The 21,731-nt window shown below is 37.3% G+C and overlaps 1 gene across 1 annotated transcript; it reads left to right on the forward strand.

Annotated features, from left to right (window-relative positions):
- Nucleotides 1-19,917: 19,917 nt before the first annotated feature.
- LOC100008602 (interferon gamma) lies at nucleotides 19,918-21,365 on the forward strand (the record flags this gene model as incomplete). The annotated part of the gene is given in 2 exon segments (NM_001081991.1): nucleotides 19,918-19,954; nucleotides 20,992-21,365. The product of NM_001081991.1 is annotated as an interferon gamma (mRNA).
- Nucleotides 21,366-21,731: the final 366 nt, after the last annotated feature.

Consider the following 21,731-nt stretch of genomic DNA (forward strand, 5'->3'; position numbering starts at 1 on the left):
TATTTTTGTTTGTTTATTTTTTTAAAGATTTATTTATTTATTTGAAAGTCAGAGTTACAAAGAGAGAGAGAGGTCTTCCATCCACTGACTGGTTCACTCCCCAGTTGGCCGCAATTGCCCTAGCTGTGCTGATCTGAAGCCCAGAGCTGCTTCTGGATCTCCCACGGGGGTGCAGAGGCCCAAGAACTTGGGCCATCTTCCACTGCTTTCCCAGGCCATAGCAGAGAACTGGATTGGAAGTGGAGCAGCAGGACTTGAACCGGTGCCCATATAGGATGCTGGCCCTGAGTGGTGGCTTTACCCATTACGCCACAGCACCGGCCCAAATAAATCTCTTTAAATCTCAAAAAAAGTAGTATAATATATGTTTGAGACTCTTATTGTTAACTTCTTATTATAAGAAACACTGGAACTTTACTTAAAACTATATCACCTTGTGGGGCTGGGGTTGTGATGTAGTAGGCTAAGCCTCCGCCTTTGGCACTAGTATCCCATATGGGCGTCAGTTAATGTCCTGGTTGCTTTCGATTCAGCCCTCTGCTATGGCCTGGGATAGCAGTAGAAGATGGCCCAAGTCCCTGGGCTCCTGCACCCACATGGGAGACCTGGAAGAGACTCCTGGTTCCTGGCTGCAGATCAGCCGAGCTCCAACTGTTGAGGCCATTTGGGGATTGAACCAGCAATGGAACACCTTTCTGTCTCACTCTTCCTGTAACTCTACTTTTCAAATAAAATCTTTTAAAAAATAAAAAATAAATATCTACATATTAGGATATTATAAAGATGCTATTTAAAAAGACATGCTGGGTATGGGTGTTCTGGTACAGTTGGTGAGGCCACTGCTTGGAACACCTAGGTCCCAAATCAAGAGTATATGGGATCCAGTCCCACCTCTGCTTCGGATCCAGCTTCCTGCTGGTTGCATTCCAGGAGGCAGCAGATGATGGCCCAAGTAATTGGGTTCCTGCCATCCAGGTGAGAGACCCAGATAGAGTGCCTGGCTTCCGCCTGGCCCAGCCTTACCTGTTGCAGGTATTTGGGATGTGAGTAATAGATAAAAGATTTCTCTGTCTCTCCCTCTCTGTCACTCTGTCTTTCAAGTAAATAAATAAAACTTCTGGGGCCATTGTTGTGGCGTAGCAGTTAAAGCTACTGACTGTAACACCAGCATCCCAGATATAAAGGTACCAAGGGTACTGATTCATGTCCTGACTGCTCTGCTTTTAATACCAATCCCTGCTAATGGCCTGGGAAAGCAGTGGAGGATGGCCCAAGTGTTTGGTCCCCTGCCACCCATGTGGGAGACCTGAATGGAGTTCCAGGCTTCTAGCTTTGGCTTGGCTTAGCCCTGGCCATTGCAACCATGTGGGGAGTTGAACTAGCAGATGAAAGACCAAGTTCTCTGTCTCCCTCTCTCTAACTCTGACTTTCCAATAAATAAACTTTTCTAAAAAGGCTTGAAATTATAACTTTAGTCATGAAGAACAAGACAAAATATCCTTATTTGAAAAATATCATGAATATGTCTGAACAAAGTTTTATTTAGAACCTGAAATTTAGTAACCCAAAGTTGCCTGATAGGCTATTATATGGACATAGAACATTTTAAACCCCCAAATACCAACTTTTAAGGATTTCTGGGATGCTAATAAATCATCCACAAAGCAATATTTCTGAAAAAATTTGAAATAATACTGGTAAAACTTAAGAGAGTTACCCTGAATCATCTGAGTTTGCTAGAGAACATTAATATCACTTAAGGGACAAACATTTGAAAAAAAGAAACCACTTTATATAACTAAAAATCAGAGAATCTTGGCTTTCTTTAGTTTACAAATACAGTGTTAACTAATAATGGAGTCATCAGCTTGTAAAGATGTACATGTGTCTTGGTTTTCTAATATAGTTTGCAAGTTGTAAAATAAAGCCAATACCATTTTAGATATCTAATGAAATTTTACTTATGGTAAATGTTTCCTAACGTTTGACATACATAAATTCAGATACTTGTAAGGATGCTTTTATCTGTATTGTTCAGTTTATGTCTTCCTATTTTAGGTGACATTGGAAATTATTATTATGGACAGGGTCATCCCATGAAACCTCACAGAATCCGCATGACCCATAACTTGCTGTTAAATTATGGCTTATACAGAAAAATGGAAATATATGTGAGTATACCTTTTGATTTTTTTTTTTAATAACTACTTTGAAACTTCCATTTGGAAAGCATTTAACTGGTGAAAACTGGAAGCAAACTTTTTTTGTTTTACTCTTCATAGAACATCTAGTATGGTAGCTATAGCTTCTTTTTTTCTTTTGCTTTAACCATTTTAAAAGCACTCCCCCCTCAGTCTAGCATGTTACATATTTTTGTCACAATAATTGTTGACCTACTATGCTGCTGTAAAGGGTTTGCCTGAGACTATTATGAAAGAAAAATAATTCTATAAGCATTTATTGGACAGGATATATATGGAACTCTGTTTGTGGTCAAGCAGAGTGAAAACAAGATAAAACAACTGCCTTAAGTATTTTTCAGGTACAAACAGGCATAGATAAACAAATTCAAGACACAACAATTCCTACCTATTTGGGGAGAAAATAAAGACTTGAAACCATTAACACTGTCAGAGAGTATGTGTAAGTATAGACATTTAGAAAAGAGAGGCAGTTGCTTAAGAGTCTGTCTGTCGAAGCCTTTTAAGATAGTAGGTTAGAAGTGAAATTGAGCTCATCAGGACAAGGAAGATTAGAACAGTCTACTGAAAGGAAGAGATCGTGAGCAGACTTGGAGAATGTTTTTCTGGAAGGCCATTGATGAAGTGGTGGTGTATAAATCGTGCTTACAAACATGTTTGTCTTTAATGGGTTGGCATATTCTAAATAAAATGTAAAGAATGATTAATTCATGGGTGTTATACCTGTCTGATGCTTTTTTTTTTTTTAAAGACTTATTTTATTTATTTGAAAGAGTTACAGAGAGAGATAGAGAGGTCTTCTGTCTGCTGGTTCACTCCCTGAATGGCCACAAAGGCTGGAGCTGAGCCGATCTGAAGCCAGGAGTCAAGAGCTTCTTCTGGATCTCTCAAATGGGTGCAGAGCCTCAACTACTTGGACCATCTTCCACTGCTTTCCCAGGCACATTAGTGGGAAACTGGATTGGAAATGGAGCAGCCAGGACTGCAGGCCAGGGTTTTAACCCACTGTGCCACAGTGCCAGCCCTTTCTGATGCTTTTAAGGAAGTTTGAGCCAGCTTTAGAACTGATTAACTGTTTTCCTAAAACATGTTTATAAATTTGGATTACTTTTTAAAATTTGTTCTGGCAACCTAAGTTGAGAGAAAATTACATATTTCATTTTATTTAATAGTTCTGATGCAACCAGTTGTACTTGTACAATTATGATGTTTACTTTTCCTTACAGAGGCCCCATAAAGCCACTGCTGAAGAAATGACAAAATACCATAGTGATGAGTATATCAAGTTTCTACGGTCAATAAGACCAGATAACATGTCTGAGTATAGTAAGCAGATGCAGAGATGTACGTTTCTATTTTTAAAGTATATTTTAGTATTGATATGTGTAAATTTTTTGAAGCTTATAGTTATCCAAATAAGATTATGAACCTTCCTGAAGCTTATTGGATTGCAAAACTGCTGTTTGGGTAATCTTCAACTCTGTTTTCTTCCTGTAGTGACTACAGGATAATTGATATTGGTAGGGAGACCTCACTCTTGTTTCAAAACAGAGATTATTCTTAAGTCTTAATTATCCCTGACCTTGTATATAATACTTTTCTTCTGTTTGTGTGCTTTAGTTAATCTGGACTATAATATTCATACTCTGTTTTTCTTGTTCGTATTAGTGAAGCTTTTGATTCTCTGCATAGTGTTCTCTTTTATAGTGTAAAGTATGCTATTAAATGTTGTAACTGGATTAAAAGTAGAATGTAAAATGTCATCCTCAAATGATTGGAACAGTGTATTTTTTTAAAGCTTTTTATTAGAGTTCATTCTCTGCAGTGTTTATTGCTGGTGATTGTAATAGTAAATTAAGTGTACTTATTAGACATCTCACAAATCTTCAGTACATACACAAATGTCTCATTTGATTCAATAAAATGCTGTAATATATTGAGACAGGTATTTATCCATGTTTTTTTCCATTGGTGATTCAGAGTAGAAGGAGTCCTGGGTAGTTCTTGGGCAAGTGAATTAAAAGAATTTAAAACCTACATAATATGTAGTTGTACCAAGGACTTGGGCCATCTTCCACTGCTTTCCCAGGCCATAGCAGAGAGCTGGATTGGAAGTGGAGCAGCCAGGTCTTGAACTGGTGCCCATATGGGATGCCGGCACCACAGGCAGCAGCCCTACCCTTTACGCCACAGCGCCAGCCCCATCTAGATACTTTTTTAAAAGTAAATCATCAATTTTTAGAATCTTCATTAATTTATTGTTGTATATTTAGGGAGAGAAATACCCTTTTCAACTAAAGACAAGGTACCTTTTGTACTTGACAACTAATGTAGCAAGGATGTTGACGTTTCATAGGGAACACCTCAATTACTTTGACTAAAAGAATAAATTAAAGTAAGAAGCTTTAGATGACTAGTGTGAAATGTCTTATGATTGTATCAAAAAAGAATTTGTAGGAGATAGTTTTTGTGAGAAAAAGTTTTATTTGTAGAATGGGTTGAAATTAATGAAATACATCTTCCACAGTTAATGTTGGAGAAGATTGTCCGGTGTTTGATGGACTGTTTGAGTTTTGTCAGCTCTCAACTGGTGGCTCAGTTGGTAAGTGCCCTGATTCAATCAGATTTAAAAGTTGAGCTGAGCTTGGTATCTTGGGTTATTTGTTTAAAGCAGAAGTTTTAATGGTGATAATCAAAAGAAATCATTGTGTTTATAGTAAAGTACAAGTGTCTACCATGTTTTATATAATGAGTTGCATTTGTGTGTGTATATTTAATTTATCTTTTCAATAGCATTTTCACTGAGAGATGATTGTTCTGTTTGTTTCTGGTTACCATTGTTAGTTCTCTTTCCATACATATACCATTGTTTAATCAGTTCACAACTATAGGAAAATATCTAAAGAAGAAACTATTACTGCCCTAGATAGTGATCCTTACCTTTTATAATTTTAAACTCTTTTGCTTACCTATGGTATACTCTGACCTATAGCATTTTTCCCAGTCATACTAATTTTTTATTTTAAATATTCTGAAAGTCTATTATATTTCTCTTTCTGTTAGCTGGAGCTGTGAAGTTAAACCGACAGCAAACTGATATGGCTGTTAACTGGGCTGGAGGATTACATCATGCTAAAAAATCAGAAGCATCAGGATTCTGTTATGTTAATGATATTGTGCTTGCTATCCTTGAATTGCTAAAGTAAGTTAATTTGTGTTTATACTTTTCCTATGACATAATGTTTTTATTTAAATAATCCATGGCATTTTTAATATCAAGTAAATGGTAGGCTGAAATAGTTCTAGTGTTATATTGAATTCTTTAAAAGTCAATATAGAAATAGAGAAAATTTGCCAATCCTTGTGTTATTAAGAGTGAATATATGTTTATAAATATCTAAAAACACCTTTTAAAAATAGCAGGAGCTAGCTTTTGGGTGTAGCAGGTTAAGCCATTGCCTGTTATGTCAGCGTTGCTTATGGGTACCAGTTCCAGTCCCTGGCTGTTCCACTTCCAGTCTGGCTGCCTGCTAATGTACCTAGGAAAGTAGCAGAACATGGCCCACGTCCTTGGGACCCTGCCACCCATGTGGGAGACCCAGATGGAGTTCAGGCTTTGTCCTGGCCCACCTTTCTGGCAGTAGTGGCCTTTTGGGGAGTGAACCAGCAGACAAAAGTTCTCTCTCTTTCTGTGTGTGTGTGTCTGCCTTTCTGTCTTTAATTCTGCCTTTCCAGTAAATAAATCTGTGTAAGTGTGTGTGCGTGTGTGTGTGTGTGTGTGTGTATTCACTGATGTGATGTAGCAGGTAAAGCTGCTGCCATCCCACATTGTGTCTCAGTTGCTCCACTTCTGATTCAGCTCCCTGCTAGTGACCTGTGCAAAAACAGTGGAAGATGACCCAAGTGCAAGGGTCCCTGCCAGCCTCCTGGGAGACCTGGATAAAGCTCCTGGCTCCTGGCTTTGGCCTGGCTCAGCTCTTGGTGTTATGGCCACTTGGGCAATGAACCATTGGAAGATTGGTCTCTTTCTCTATAACTTTTTCAAATAAATAAATCTTAAATAAATAAATATATATATATATGTGTGTGTGTGTGTGTGTGTGTGTGTGTATACACACACACAAAATATTAGAAGTAGTTTTCAATTTAGATTTGAGTTTTGGTTTCAACTAAAGAAAAATGATGAAACCTTGTAAGTTTATGTTCTAAATGTTTAGCAAGTTTTTACTTGAAGACAAAAATTGGAAACCTGTGTTGAAGGAAATTTGTTTACTTATTGATCCTAGGTAACTGTGTACCTTTCTTATCTGTATGGGGCTCTTGTTCTTTACTAATGGATATAAAATTATGCCTAAGTTGCTGTGTTGTGTTTAGGTGTTATCCTTCACTGTTTGAACTCTCCTTCAAACTCTAAAGGCACTTAGGATTTTGGAGATTTACGAAGTTAGATATTTGTTAGCATCATCAGTTGTGATATCTTAGTAGATTATACTTCAGTTTGTACCAAATTAGTGTTTTCTCAATTTTGAAGACACTCTTCCTTGTAGTTACTCCACACTTATATCCATAGAAGCTAATTTTTCAGTAACTTGAAACGGTATTAACTCTTCAAATGAATAATAACTGAGTGGTGTCAATGTAACATTGTGTTAACTTACTGAGAACCAAGGAAAATCATTTGAAAGCATTTGGTGTGTTTTTTTAACTGCCTGTTGATATTGGATCCAGTGTCTTCAAAACTTTGAAACAAGGTCTTAACCCAAGTTAATATATCTAGACACAGTTGTTTGGTTATAAACATAATTTAATTGATTTGATGAAGAGGCTTATTTATCTCACATGAACAATTCAAACTTTAATCAACAGCCTTTTTTTTTTTTTAATTGGATGAAGAAATTCTGCTACAGTGAGATACACTGTTGTAAATTTTCTACTTCTGAATGTTGCTTCTGTGAATTGAGAATACTACTTTGAATAGTTAGTCTGGTAATGGTAGCTTATACTGTATGAGTTTAGCACAGCTTTGAAATGCTGCCTAATAAACAGGGTACATTGCCATCAATACTTCTCACTTCACTGTACTTTAAAAGGATAACATTTGAAGCACACCTCTTCCTTTTTGTGGTTTTGACATGAGTGTGCATGGGTAATAAAATATGGTGATACAGGTGGCTCCTAAAGTGCATTCATGGCATAACTACTTTACTGGGATTTGTAGTGCTATAAGCACCAGTATGAACTTAAGTGAGAGAGTACCACATGTGGTCTGTTGTCACTGCTATTCAGTTATAGGGTAAAAGAAGCTATAGGTATTAGTAAAGAAATGAGCATGATTATGTTTTACTGGTATCTTTTTTTTTCTTTTTTTTTTTTTTTTTACAAAAATTAAAAGTTGAGCTTCAAGTAATTGTCATGGCACAAAATACTCTTGCTTTGATTTTTTTTTCTTTCACTATTTGAAAAATTTGATACAGCTTCCTGCTAATATGTGCTAGGAGATAGCAGATGATGGCTTAAGTGCTTGGACACTTCTACAGACTTGGAAGACCCAGATGGAGTTCTGGGCTCCTGACTCTGTGGCCTGGCTTAACCCTGGCTATTAGAAGCACTTGGGGAGTAAACCCGTGGATGTGTCTATTTGTCTGCCTCTCTCTGCCTTTATCTATCTATCTATCTATCTATCTATCTATCTATCTATCTATTTAAAAGAGTTACACAGAAAGAGGGGGAGAGACAGAGATCTTCCATCTGCTGACTCACTCCCCAGATGACCATGATGACCGAGGTTGGGCCAGCCTGAATCCAGGAGCCATGAATTTCTTCCTGGTCTCCTACGTGGGTACAGGGGCCCAAGCACTTGGGCCATCTTCTGCTGCTTTCCTAGGCCATTAGCAGGGAGCTGGTTTGTAAGTGGAGCAGCTGGGATTTGATCCCGCACCCACATGGGATGCTGATGACACCTGCAGTGGGTTAACCTGCTGTGCCACAACAGCTGTTCTCTGAACCGTTCCTTTAAAAAATAAATATGTAGAAACTATTCTTAGCTCAAATGGCAGTTGGCCAAATTTGGACTGCGGGCTATTTGCCAACCTCTGTTTAATAGTACTAGGGATTTACTAAAGAGATTTTAAAATTAAATTAACAGCATTGAGTAAGGTGTGGTCTTCAGTTAATATATAAAAATGTGCTTATGCATTTAAAACATATAAAATAGGACATATTCCATGGGTTCTAAGAGGGAATTTCAACGTTTAAGGTTCAAACTCTCAGGGAGTCTCTTAGGGTAGATATAAAATAAGAAAGAAATGAAACATTCTGGAATGTAAGAACCCAAAAATAAGTTTCCAGAATTCATGATGATTGTTCTCAACTTAGAACCTTAAAAAACAAACTTACGGTTTTATTTTCAGGTATCATCAGAGAGTCTTATATATTGATATAGATATTCATCATGGGGATGGTGTTGAAGAAGCTTTTTATACCACAGATCGTGTAATGACTGTATCATTCCATAAATATGGGGAATATTTTCCTGGCACCGGAGACTTGAGGGTAAGAGCAAATTCTGCTTGAATAAATGTAAGATATAACCTGTATTTGAACCAGTATTTTTCCTGAATCATTAATTTGAAGCATGCATGCAGAATTAAATCACTTTGTATACTCTACCATCTGCTAGAATTGACTTTGCTGACTGTAATAAAAAATTTTAAAAAGGGGCGGACTTTGTGGCATAGCAGGTAAAACTGCTGACTGCACTGCCAGCATGCCATGTGGGCATCAGTTTTTGTCCCAGCTACTCCACTTCTGATCCAGCTACCTGCTAATGGCCAGAGAAAGCAGTGGTGGATGGCCCATGTACATGGAACCCTGTACCCATGTGGGAGACGCAGTAGAAGCTCCTGGTTCCTGGCTTCAGGCCAGCCCAGCTCTTGCTGTTGCAGCCATCTGGGGAGTGAACCAGCAAATAGGAGATCTCTGTCTCTGTCTCTCTTTCTCTAAGCTCTGCCTTTTCAAATAAATAAATAAATCTTTATCCCCCCAAAAATATTAACAAAAACTTAAAGGACTTTTCTTTTGCTCAGCTATTTTATTTGAGTAAATATTATTGAACATCCATGGCACATGAAGCCCTTAGTATTCAATTTGAATCTTCAAAACTACCTAGTAGTAGCATACATTGCTTTTGATTGTAAAAGTTGTTGGAATAAAATAGACTGGGTGCTTTTAGATTCTTGCGCTTTCCTTTGTGATTGGTTTTGATTCAGTACCTCTAATTTTAATCTCTTTTCCTTAGCCTTCTGAAATTTGTAGTGTATGCCATTTGGGGAGAGAAAAAAAAATACCAACATTTAGCACTTGCCTGCCTGTTACATTCTGTGCATTTATTTCTGTTTCTCTTTCTGTTACCTTTTTCCATTTGGTGCTCTTGTGTTTTATAAATGTGAAAAGCACTGCCAAATCCTTGTATACACTGCCCGCAGTTGTTCTTCACTGGAGTTTTTTTTATGTTTTTAACCAGACTGCATACAATATTGAAGTTTATTGAGAAATATAAGCAGCTGTTTTTAGTTCAGCCTGGATTGAGGTATTCCTCCTAAAATGACATTCAACATTAGTTCTAAACTGTTAGTTAAAATTTTATAAGCTTGAGGTCTGTCATACAGTTTGGCAACCAAAGTTTTAGAAAGAGTACCTTTCTTCTTCAGATGTGTGGCTTTTCTTTGCTTGACCACAAGGTGGTACTCTTTCAGTAAACTCTTGTGTAAGAGAGGATAGTAAAAGCTTGCCTAATAGATAGAAGGAGGTCAGGTATTTAGATTGAGTCTAAATCATTTAACTTTTAAAATTATGGGTTTATAATTTCAGTTCCTTGCCAATTAGCTTATTCAACTTTTCCCTTAAACCATGTGGTTCTGTCTTATAAACTAATAATTTGCAAAGAGTGATCCCTAAACTAGCAAGACCAGTGATACAGGGAAGTTGTTAAATATTCTCAGATATATTCTCAGATCCCAGAAACCCTTATTTTACCCACAGAAGTTTGAGAACTAGTGCCCAAAACCATTGGAGTTCATTTGTTTATGGGTGTTACATCCCATAGAAATAGAACAAGATACTTCTCGGCTTTAATGAAGCTTAAAAAAATAAATTAGTGTTTTTTGCATAGTAATCCTAATCGGTGTACAAAGAGGCAAGTGGAGACCTCTCAACTTCCAACAGCAGTAGATGTCACTATGGCCTCTTAATTACTGTGCATTTATCTTAATGGTTGCTTGAAATTATGGAGAAGTACTGGCGAATGCTGTTTTATAAGGATTGAGAATGGCCAACAACATCTTTTCTTTACTTGAGACTTTATACTTGTATGAAATATCATTCCAAGATTAATATTTGTATATTTTAAATGTGTTCCCAGAATTTTTTTAAGATTTATTTATTTTGAAAGGCAGGAATAGAGAACGTGTACTTCCATCCACTGCCTCATTCCCCAGATGGCCACAATGGCCAGCACTGGGCCAGACTGAGCCAGGAGTCAGGAGCTTTTTCTGTGACTCCCACGCAGTTGCAGGGGTTCAAGCACTTGGGCCATCTTCCGCTTCTTTCCCATGCATATTAGCAGGGAGCTGTATTGGAAGTGGAGCAGCTGGGACTCAAATTTGGCACTGATGTAGTATGCCAGCACTGCAGACAGAGGCTTAACCTTCTACACCACACTGCTGCTCACCCTTCCCACCGCCCCCAGATTTCTTGAGAAAAGTAATCATTGTATGTAACCATATTTGGACTTTTAAATGAAACATCTATTTTTGGTTGTTAATAAACGTTGTTTTCTGCCTAATCCATTCTAAAGCAGATAAGAATGCAACCTGAAATTAGCTCATTGTTAAAACTTACTTTATTTAGAGTAGTTCACAACTGTTAAAACTTTAAGGAAGTCATAAGTAACTCATACCAGATTATAAACAACAAAAAGGAATCTGTTGTCCTGCAAGCTTCTTTGGCTCAAAATATGTATTGTCCACAGATTTACTTTTAAATTTGCCTCTCTCATATATTTGATTTGTGATGAATTTCTTGAGTTAAGCTTATTTTCTTCCAGAAATAATCAATATGTAAACATTGGAACAATACACTTGTGTATTTATTGTTTTCTTTTTTGGTTTCTTTTGTTCTCTTTTTTTTTTTTTTTTTTTTTTTTTTTTTTTTTTTTTGACAGGCAGAGTGGACAGTGAGAGAGAGAGACAGAGAGAAAGGTCTTTCTTTTGCCGTTGGTTCACCCTCCAATGGCCACCGTGGCCAGCGCGCTGCGGCCGGCGCACCGTGCTGATCCGATGGCAGGAGCCAGGTACTTCTGGTCTCCCATGGGGTGCAGGGCCCAAGTACTCGGGCCATCCTCCACTGCCCTAGCTGGCCTGGAAGAGGGGCAACCGGGACAGAATCCGGTGCCCCGACCGGGACTAGAACCCGGTGTGCCGGCGCCAGCCTCTATAGTTCTTATTTCAACCTCTAGGATGAACTCAGAGTTGGATCTCGTTACTTGGACTTTTTAAAGAAATTTTAACTGGCAAAAAAAAATGTACCTCTATATGGAGTACCATGAATGCACTGCATAATTTTAACCTTAAAAATACTATGGTAAATAAATCTCTTTCTTGTAAAATATTTTCTGTTTGTGTATTTCAGGATATTGGTGCTGGAAAAGGCAAATACTATGCTGTCAATTTTCCAATGAGAGATGGTATAGATGATGAGTCTTATGGGCAGATATTTAAGCCTGTAAGTAGTATTTTCAAATTTAAAATGGATTTTTTAAAATGTTATTAGAGATGTTAACATTTGTTATCTTATGTAGATTATCTCAAAAGTGATGGAGATGTATCAGCCTAGTGCTGTGGTGCTGCAGTGTGGTGCAGACTCATTATCTGGTGATAGACTTGGTTGCTTCAATCTAACAGTCAAAGGTGAGCAATTGTTCCAGAGGTATTTCCAGGAGAATGGCTTTGCTTCTCAGGAACTTCCATAAAAGTTTTCAGTGTAGTTTTTTTGCCTGTGCATTAACACTGAGCTTTGTGCTTTGTGTTTTAATGACTGTTTGTCTTTTAAATGTGTTTATGTGTGTCAGCAGTTAATCTTGTTCCAATAAATTAGGTCTTTTGTATGTAGTCAAATTTCTGTATATGTTTATACATGAGTAGTTTTATGAGGCTTGTTGTAGTCTCCATTGAGACAGCTATTTTCAGTATTCTTATTGGTTCTTTGGTGTTTACCTTTCTCCACATAATATGACCTACTTTGTTACTTAATTGGATTCTTAATTTCCACTTAAAATAAAATGGCTGTAATGGCTAGGGCTGGGCCAAGTCAAAACCAGGAGCTCTTTCCAGGTTTCCCATATAGGTAGAAGGGCCCAAGTTTTGGGGCCATCTTCCACTGTTTTTCCCAGGACATTAGTAGGGAGCTGGATGGGAAGTGGAGCAACTGAGACATGAACCAGCTCCCATATGGAATGCTGCCGTTGTAGGCAGTAGCTTTACATGCTGTGCCACAATGCCGGTCCCAGAATTACCTTCTTGAAGAACAGCCTTCTAACCTGTGCCTGGTTGAGCTGAGTATCTTATAGACATGTAATGACATCTTTTTTGCTTTTCTGGTGTGTTACATCCCTCTGACAGCTGTGTCCTCTGTCTTCCACTTAATTTTTTTCTCACATTCTAGTGGAGCTCATTCTCAGTAGCTTCCTGAGAAAAGATGTGGAAGATTTAGGAATATTGCACCAAATTCTGATATTTTGATCAGGAGTTGAAATCAACATGTCATAGAAGTCTGCGCCAGAGAATATCACCATTCTGGAATGAAATTTTAGGACATAATAATAAATCTGAAATTTTATTTAATAGATTATTAAAATTCATATGTGGATCAGAAGTGATTTATCATGGATAATAATTTTTATGATTTTAGAGTTTTTTCCGTGTGAACTTTTAGGTAGTAGGTTGATGTTCTGCTTTGAATTATCTCATAAGATGTGAAGAATTCTCACATAGAACTAAAAACTGTTTTACAGTGAAACATTGGTTCACCTCCCAAATGGCCGCTACGGCCAGCACGTTGTGCTATTCCGAAGCCAGGAGCCAGGTGCTCCCTCCTGGTCTCTCTCCTATGTGGGTGCAGGGCCCAAGGACTTGGGCCATCCTCTACTGCCTTCCCGGGCCACAGCAGAGAGCTGGAATGGAAGAGGAGCAACCGGGACAGACTAGAACATGGGATGCCGGCGCCGCAGGCAGAGGATTAGCCAAGTGAGCCACGGCGCTGGCCCCAGATCATCTTTTAATTCCAGCTTCCTGTTAATGTGTATTCTTCGAGGCAGCCGAGGACAATGAATAGATAGCTCAAGTAGTTGGGTTCCTGCTACCCATGTGGGATACCTGGATTGACTCTAGGCTCCTGGCTTCCGTCTGGCCCAGCCCTGGTTTTTATGGGCATTGGAGGAGTGAACCAGTGTGAGGAAGATCTCTGTCTTATCTGTCTTTCTGCCTTTCAAATAAATTTAAAAAAAACTTTTATGATTGCTACTAAACCAGCCAGCATTAGAATTATGATCTCTTCTGCTTTGTATTAGGCTGAACCATTCCTTTCCTTGGTAGGTCAACAGTAGTCAAAAAGCAGTTTCATGTTGTTGAACACATTAAGTTGAATCTGTTGCCTCAAAATAGATAAGTGTTTCCTAACATGTTATAACTAAGAAACTCTTATTAAAGTATGTGTAAATTACTAGTTTTCCAGTTTAACTCTGAAAATCCTTAGTATTTTTGTATTTAAAAAGTAATAGCTTTTATAATCACAAACTGCAGTTATTTTACTCTTAATAAATCTACATTATATTTCTACCCATTGATAGAATTTCAGTTATAAAAAGCATATAAGGGTGGTTACAATTTGCTTAGTGAACTTGAGTTCTGAGTTTCTCTACTGCTAGCTTCTATTTGGATTTTTCAAGTCTGCTAAAGTTAGCTACCTCTTATCCATTTCCTTTGTATCTTCAGTTATGTTCATGATGTTGTGTTCTCTTCCATTCTTCATTTTTATCGATTTTAGCCTTTCAGAAATCTCCTTACTTTTGTTAGGTTTGAGGATTGTGTTTGTATGTCATCAACTTACTTGGAAATATGCAAGTTAATTTTTTTATATTTTACTTTGTCTTAAAGAATACTTATGTGGCTTTTGTCTATTATAAGAAATGCAAGGCTGGCACCGCGGCTCACTAGGCTAATCCTACACCTGCGGCACCGGCATCGCAGGTTCTAGTCCCAGTTGGGGCACCAGAATCTGTCCCGGTTGCTCCTCTTCCAGTCCAGCTCTCTGCTGTGGCCTGGGTGTGCAGTGGAGGATGGCCCAGGTCCTTGGGCCCTGCACCCCATGGGAGACCAGGAGGAAGCACCTGGCTCCTGGCTTCGGATCGGCGCAGTGCGCTGGCCGTAGCAGCCACTTTTGGGGGTGAACCAACGGAAAAAGGAAGACCTTTCTCTCTGTCTCTCTCTCACTCTCCCTCACTGTCTAACTACCTATCAGAAAAAAAAAAAAATGCATATTTAGTAGCAGTAATAACAATTGGGTTGTGAGTCATATACTGTCATTACTGATAATGAAAATGCTTGCAAGAATACAAATACATGAAGAGAAGAGATAATTGATCTTTATAAAATTAACTCAGAACTGGAAATGAATATTATTTGGTTTGGGGTGGTTTTTTCTTGGTACTTCGATTTTTTTTTTTTGTTCAGATATTCTTGGACATACATGAATTTCTTTTATAATTGAGGGAGTTTTTCTTTCTTTAAAGATTATATTATGTGTATAAGTAGTCCAGGAAGTTACTGGTAATTTATAAATGATTACTGAGCTGTGAAATTTATCCAGAGGAAGTATGTGGTTTTATGCTAGGTTTATAATCTTAGAAAAGTTAAGAAAATTATCCAGAATACAATTACCCAAAGATAACCTAGCCTTAAACTTTGTTGTGTAGTCTTCTATAATTGTTCTACATATGCTGATTGGGGAAAATGGTAAAAAAAAAAAAAAAAATTGGGGGTTGTATATAGTGTTTCCTTGTAACCTGATTTTTTTTCTCCAATGTAACCTCGCATGAACATCTTCCTGTATTTATATTTTAATCTTAATAGTTACATGTTTGGCTTTTTTATCAGATGTTTACTAGAATATGACATAACAGATGAAAAGTTTTAGACTAAAAATTTCTTGGGTTTTTATTCTTTGTTTTTAAAATATTTAGGAAACCCTATTTTGTTAGAGTAAACATTTGCTTGAATTATCTTTGAATTTTACTTTTCAAGCTGATACAATATGTATATTTTCTGTTACCCAAATCTTCTTTGTCATAGGTCATGCTAAATGTGTGGAAGTTGTAAAAACTTTTAATTTGCCGTTACTGATGCTTGGGGGAGGTGGTTACACAATCCGTAATGTCGCTCGATGCTGGACATATGAGACTGCAGTTGCTCTGGACTGTGAGATACCCAATGGTAAGTGTTCTTCTGTTAGCTGGATTGTATGGACTGTCAACATACCGAAATGGGGGGTGAATGATTAAGAACATTCTGCAGGTGTAGAGATCATCACTTCAGACTTAGTTTTGAAGCTTTTCTTTGGAAATATCTTATTTGATTTTGTGCATGGATTTCTGTGGGTACTAAGGTTTTAATATGCACGTTTATCTCATTGTTTTTGATAGAGTTGCCATATAATGATTACTTTGAGTATTTTGGACCAGACTTCAAACTGCATATTAGCCCTTCAAACATGACAAACCAGAACACTCCAGAGTACATGGAAAAGATAAAGTAAGAAATCACTGACATGTTTTAACTCATCTTCATAGTGCCTTAGGGAGGGTTTCATTAGGGGTTTAAAGAAAATAGATTCAAGCTTTATACAGAGATATTGAGGATGTTGCAGAACGTTCATGGCAAATGAAATTAAAAGACAAATTTATTTAGTCTAAAAAATTTTGAAATCCATGCATGGCGAGAGTCTTCCCAAAAAAGATCATGAAAATTACGTACGGACTTCAAAAAAATTTATACCAGAATAAATTTCTCTCTCGATCCCATTTTACCAGTGTTTTGAAGTACCTTCAAATGCTGTATGGCATTTGACAAGGTTATCTGACTCTGTGCTTAGGATTCCTCATCATTGAGATGGGGAATATGATAGTATTGACCTTTTAAATTGTAAAGGTGCAGTGAATGTATGTAAATTATCAGGACTCAGTAAGTATTATTTTAATTCATAGGTTAACTAGATAAAATATGAGAATTTTTGCTTGATATTTCATTTTTCATATAAGAGGAACTTCAGTGAAATTGAATTTTGTCTAATAACTTTGCTTGTATAATTTAGACAGCGTTTATTTGAAAATTTGCGTATGTTACCTCATGCACCTGGTGTCCAGATGCAAGCTATTCCTGAAGATGCTGTCCATGAAGATAGTGGAGATGAAGATGGAGAGGATCCGGACAAGAGAATTTCTAGTAAGTTAATGCCTTTATTTGTATTCTGTTAGATTTTGCTGGTTTATTAAAATAAACACTTCAACTTACAAGTTTTAATGGCCCCAAAATTTCACTATGGGTAATGTTTAAAGAGTGCTTTTTCCTTTTTTTTTTTTGTTTTTGTTTTTGTTTTTTTAGAGATTTATTTATTCATTTGAAAGTCAGAGTTACACAGAGAGAGGAGAGGCAGAGAAAGAGAGAGAGAGGTCTTCCATCCGATGGTTCAATCCCCAATTGGCCGCAACGGCCGGAACTGATCTGAAGCTAGGAACCAGGAGCTTCTTCTGGGTCTCCCACGTGGGTGCAGGGGCCCAAGGACTTGGGCCATTTTCCACTGCGTTCCCAGGCCATAGCAGAGAGCTGGATCGGAAGTGGAGCAGCCGGGACTAGAACCAGCACCCATATGGGATGCTGGTGCTTCAGTCCAGGGCGTTAACCCTCTGCGCCACAGTGCCGGCCCCTGCTTTTTCCATTTTTAATCTTATGCATATTTGTCTTTGTGGTGCTTCATAGTCTAATTTGCGTGTACAATTTCAGTTTAAATGACTATACATGTAAGATATAAAATTTCCAAAAACTATCCACTTATGTATATTCAGGAATAAATTGGGAAAACATGCCATTTGCTCAAATTAGAATGTGTAAAATAGTAAGCACTTGCTGTTTGATTTTATAGTCTTTGATTACACTTAATATGATTATAGATTTATATCATAATGGTACAGAGATTGTATTTCACATTAATGGTACTATTTTTTATTTTGTCTCCTTTTCCTCAGAACCCTGAAGTAAAAGGCCACCTTTTAGGTATAAAGATGTTATTCCCACTTGCTCTAAGAGAAGCATACTTTTTTCCTCCAAACTTTTACCTTTTAGAAAATCAAAAGATCCCCAAATGTCTCTTTAACTGTTTTATAAACCACAGCTAAGTTTTCGGTAATAGAGCAAACCATTCATTTTGTTCCAATCTTAAAATTATTAAGCATCTGTTATCCTATACTTTGAAATGTGGTAACTGATGAGTACATTTGCATGAGTGTGCTGTAATGATTTTAAAGCTTGTGATTTTTCCTCAAAGCTTGTTAAAATCTTACGTTAACAGTTCGAGCATCAGACAAGCGGATAGCTTGTGATGAAGAATTCTCAGATTCTGAAGATGAAGGCGAAGGAGGTCGTAGGAATGTATCTGATCATAAAAAAGGAGCAAAGAAAGCAAGAATTGAAGAAGACAAGAAAGAAACAGAGGACAAAAAAGCAGGTCAGATTTAATTTTTTGGTGAATGTGTTCTGATTTTAAAAATTTTTTAATTGAGAGCTACATTGAAATATAAAAATTTCCTGAAGTCATCTACTATAAGTATTACAGAGAGGTGAGTATGCTAGGTAAATGCTATTTTTTCCTCCATATAAAGTTTGGCTTTTAAATATCTTTGATTGAAATCTTTGCAAGTTCCTACTTACATTTGATTTTATAATATAGGAAACCTTATTCTCTTGATGATAAAGGCTTAAATAGTTAGAGTTAAGAGAGAGGGTAAGTTATAAATCTGTAGTCTACGAGAGAGCTGAAATTCTAAGATAATTTTTAACTACCTAAAGTTTATGTAGATGAAATCAACCTTTACTTAATACTAGTTTTACCATTTTTAATAAGGCCAGATAATAGACTTTGTTCAGAAATTGAGGAAAACACAAAGCTCTCAGAAAAGATTAAAAATATACTGCTTTCTATTACCTTTCTATCTTTGAAGATTGTCAGCTCTAGGCAATTGAATTTGCCACCAGAATCTGTGATCGTTTGTCTGTATTTATATGTCTCCATGCCAGCTGGCTAGGGAATACAGCATCTTAAATACCTGTTTTCAGCACTTGGTATGTTTCTTTATGCAAGTAACAGTGATGAGCAAAAATCTTAGTTGACCTGTTTTGATATGAAAGCAGAGATAGTAGTAGTCCAGTAAACTGGCTCTTTCTCTTCTCTAGTGTTAGGAATCCATATCAAAGCTGATACTTCTAATTCTGTTCTTTGGTCATCAGGCTTCGTGATTCTTAAAATTTCTCAGCCTATAGAAAAAAGAAAACTTTTAGGAAAAAACTATGGGTCGAGGCCATAGAGCCATTTCTTTTTCATGTTTCCCTCTCCCATCCTGTTTTGGCACTTTGAGTTCACATAGCCAAAATTAAACAACAAATGCCATAAAATCCATATTGTCAACATGGGTGTTCATATTATAGGACTAGACTCTTGCAATGTGTAGGATACTTAAGAATATTTAAAAACTTTAAAAAAATTGCTTTTGCAGTCTTCAGATTGTAGTGTTAACTTCTGTTGAAAAGTTTTAAACTTTTCAGTATTTATTTAGTGAGGGTTAGAAAATAAAGGTATGAGGCAGACACTGTCGCAGTGGGTTAAGCTGCTGCTGGGGATGCCTGCATCCTGTGTCTGAGTGCCAGATTTGACTTCTGACTGCTGTTGCTTATTCTAGCTTCCTGCCGAGTTGCATAGGATGACAGCAGATGACTGTCAGGTGATGATCCCTGCCACCCACATGAGAGAGTTCCTGATACCTGTCTATGGCCTGGCCCATCCCTAGCTGTTGTGGGAATTTGGGGAGCAAACTAGCAACAGGTGGAAGATATCTCTGCCTCTCTCTATGCCTTTCAAATACATAAATAAGTAAATCTTAAAAAAGAAGAAAAGAACAAAACTAAAGGTGGCAGCAGCCTCTGGTTGTGTCATCTACTCTCCATTTCTCATAGTGCTCTAGCCGCAGTAGGGTTTCTCCTTCCATCCTGCCAATTTCTTCTTAGCTCAGAGTCCTTAAAACTTTGGAGTTTTTTTCTTCGTCTATTCAAGATGTTTCCCTTCCCTTTTTATCTACCAAAACTACATTCATCAGGACAGCTTCAGATGTCACTTCTGTGGTAGCCGTTCCTCACCTGCCACAGTGCTGCATTTTCCTTTGAAGTCCCTATCCTGGCTGTGATAAGGCTCAAAAAGGGCAGTGACTGTTAGGTTAAAGCTTAAACATCTACCATTTAGTATAATACCTGAAATAAAACTTATATACTGAATTATATTTCAAAATAGATTTTGATCTTTTCCTAATCTTTGTTTCTAGATGTTAAGGAAGAAGATAAATCCAAGGATAGCAGTGGTGAAAAAACAGATACCAAAGGGTAAATGATATTCCTTGTCAATTAATTGTTATATATTAAAAAATATATTTCCTTGGGGTGTGTTTCTTTATTGGTATCTGTACTGAGAAGTACTTAACTAAATCTGAGAACATTGTCTGAGATATTCTAAATTTCAGTCTGTCTTAATGCATGAGACTTGTGCCGTCTTACTCATTGGTTTTTGTCATTGGTTTACTACTCATCTGTTAAGTAGCTTGCTTTTAAAAACTACATAGAATTACTGCATATTGTAATTAGATAATAAATCAGTTTGAAACTCTTTCTTTAAATGTGCGCTCATGGTTTTCATGGTGTTTTGTTTTGTTTTGTTTTGTTTTGTTTTGACAGGCAGAGTGGACAGTGAGAAAGAGAGACAGAGAGAAAGGTCTTCCTTTGCCGTTGGTTCACCCTCCAATGGCCACCGCGGCCAGCGCGCTGCGGCCGGCGTGCTGTGGCCGGCGCACCGCACTGATCTGAAGCCAGGAGCCAGGTGCTTCTCCTGGTTTCCCATGGGGTGCAGGGCCCAAGCACTTGGGCCATCCTCCACTGCACTCCCTGGCCACAGCAGAGAGCTGGCCTAGAAGAGGGGCAACTGGGACAGAATCTGGTGCCCTGACCGCCCGGGACTAGAACCCGGTGTGCCGGCGCCTCAAGGCGGAGGATTAGCCTAGTGAGCTGCGGCGCCGGCCTCATGGTGCTCTTATTTCTGTATTTTAGTGTTATGCAATACATAAATTTAAGAAACATTGAGCCAATATAAAACAAGTTTTGAATGAAAATATAATTCAGGATTTTATTGTCAGAAAGTATGCAGATATGTGGTCACACATAATTTCTGCTAACTTTGCAAGACAGCTTGAAATAGATTGTAAAACAACTAGAGAGATTATGGAAGTGGTTAGTCTCAAAACATCTAAAGCTTTGTCAATGAGTGTATTTTTTGGCATGAACCTACAGGACCTGAATCAGAATTATTGGTCAGTGCATTCAAACCAAGAGTGTTCTGTTTTTAATATTCACCTTTCCTCTTTCAACAGAGCCAAATCAGAACAGCTCAGCAACCCTTGAATTTGAAAGTCATCAATTTCAAGAAACCATTTAAAAAGAAAAAATACTGGGGAAGAAAAATGTTTTCTTTTTGAGGACTTCTGGCTTCATTTTATACTACTTTGGCATGGACTGTATTTATTTTCAAAATGGCTTTTTTTGTTTTTGTTTTTCTTGGCAAGTTTTATTGTGAGTTTTTCTAATTATGAAGCAAAATTTCTTTTCTCCACCATGCTTTATGTGATAGTATTTAAAATTGATGTGAGTTATTATGTCAAAAAGCTGATCTATTAAAGAAGTAATTGGCCTTTCTGAGCTGATTTTCCATCTTTTGTAATTACCTTTATTAAAAAATTGTACTTGGATGGTGTATTGCCTGTTTATTATAATATGAAATTTATTTCAGAGGCTAATGACATCACTTCTGTAGAATTAGAACACACTAGAGGTGAAAGATAATTGTAGCTTTAATGATATCTGTTGTTTCATTAACAACTTTAACCACTTTGCCCTCTGTAACTTAACCAGTCAATATCAATGAAGACTGAGACCTTGTTACAATTTATCTATGAAATTAATGCAAACTGAGCAACTGAAGTACAGAAGTTTTCTTTGAGCTGAAACAATGATTACCAAAAATTGGAAGTAGAAATATTGAAATGTAAAAAAAAAAAATCAGGAAAAGAAACTTGGCTTCTGTGATGAGTCAACATGTAAGTCTTTTACCACC

Source organism: Oryctolagus cuniculus, chromosome 5 (genome assembly GCF_051225735.1).
Source record: "Oryctolagus cuniculus isolate XC-2025 breed Fujian yellow rabbit chromosome 5, ASM5122573v1, whole genome shotgun sequence".
Taxonomy (NCBI): domain Eukaryota; kingdom Metazoa; phylum Chordata; class Mammalia; order Lagomorpha; family Leporidae; genus Oryctolagus; species Oryctolagus cuniculus.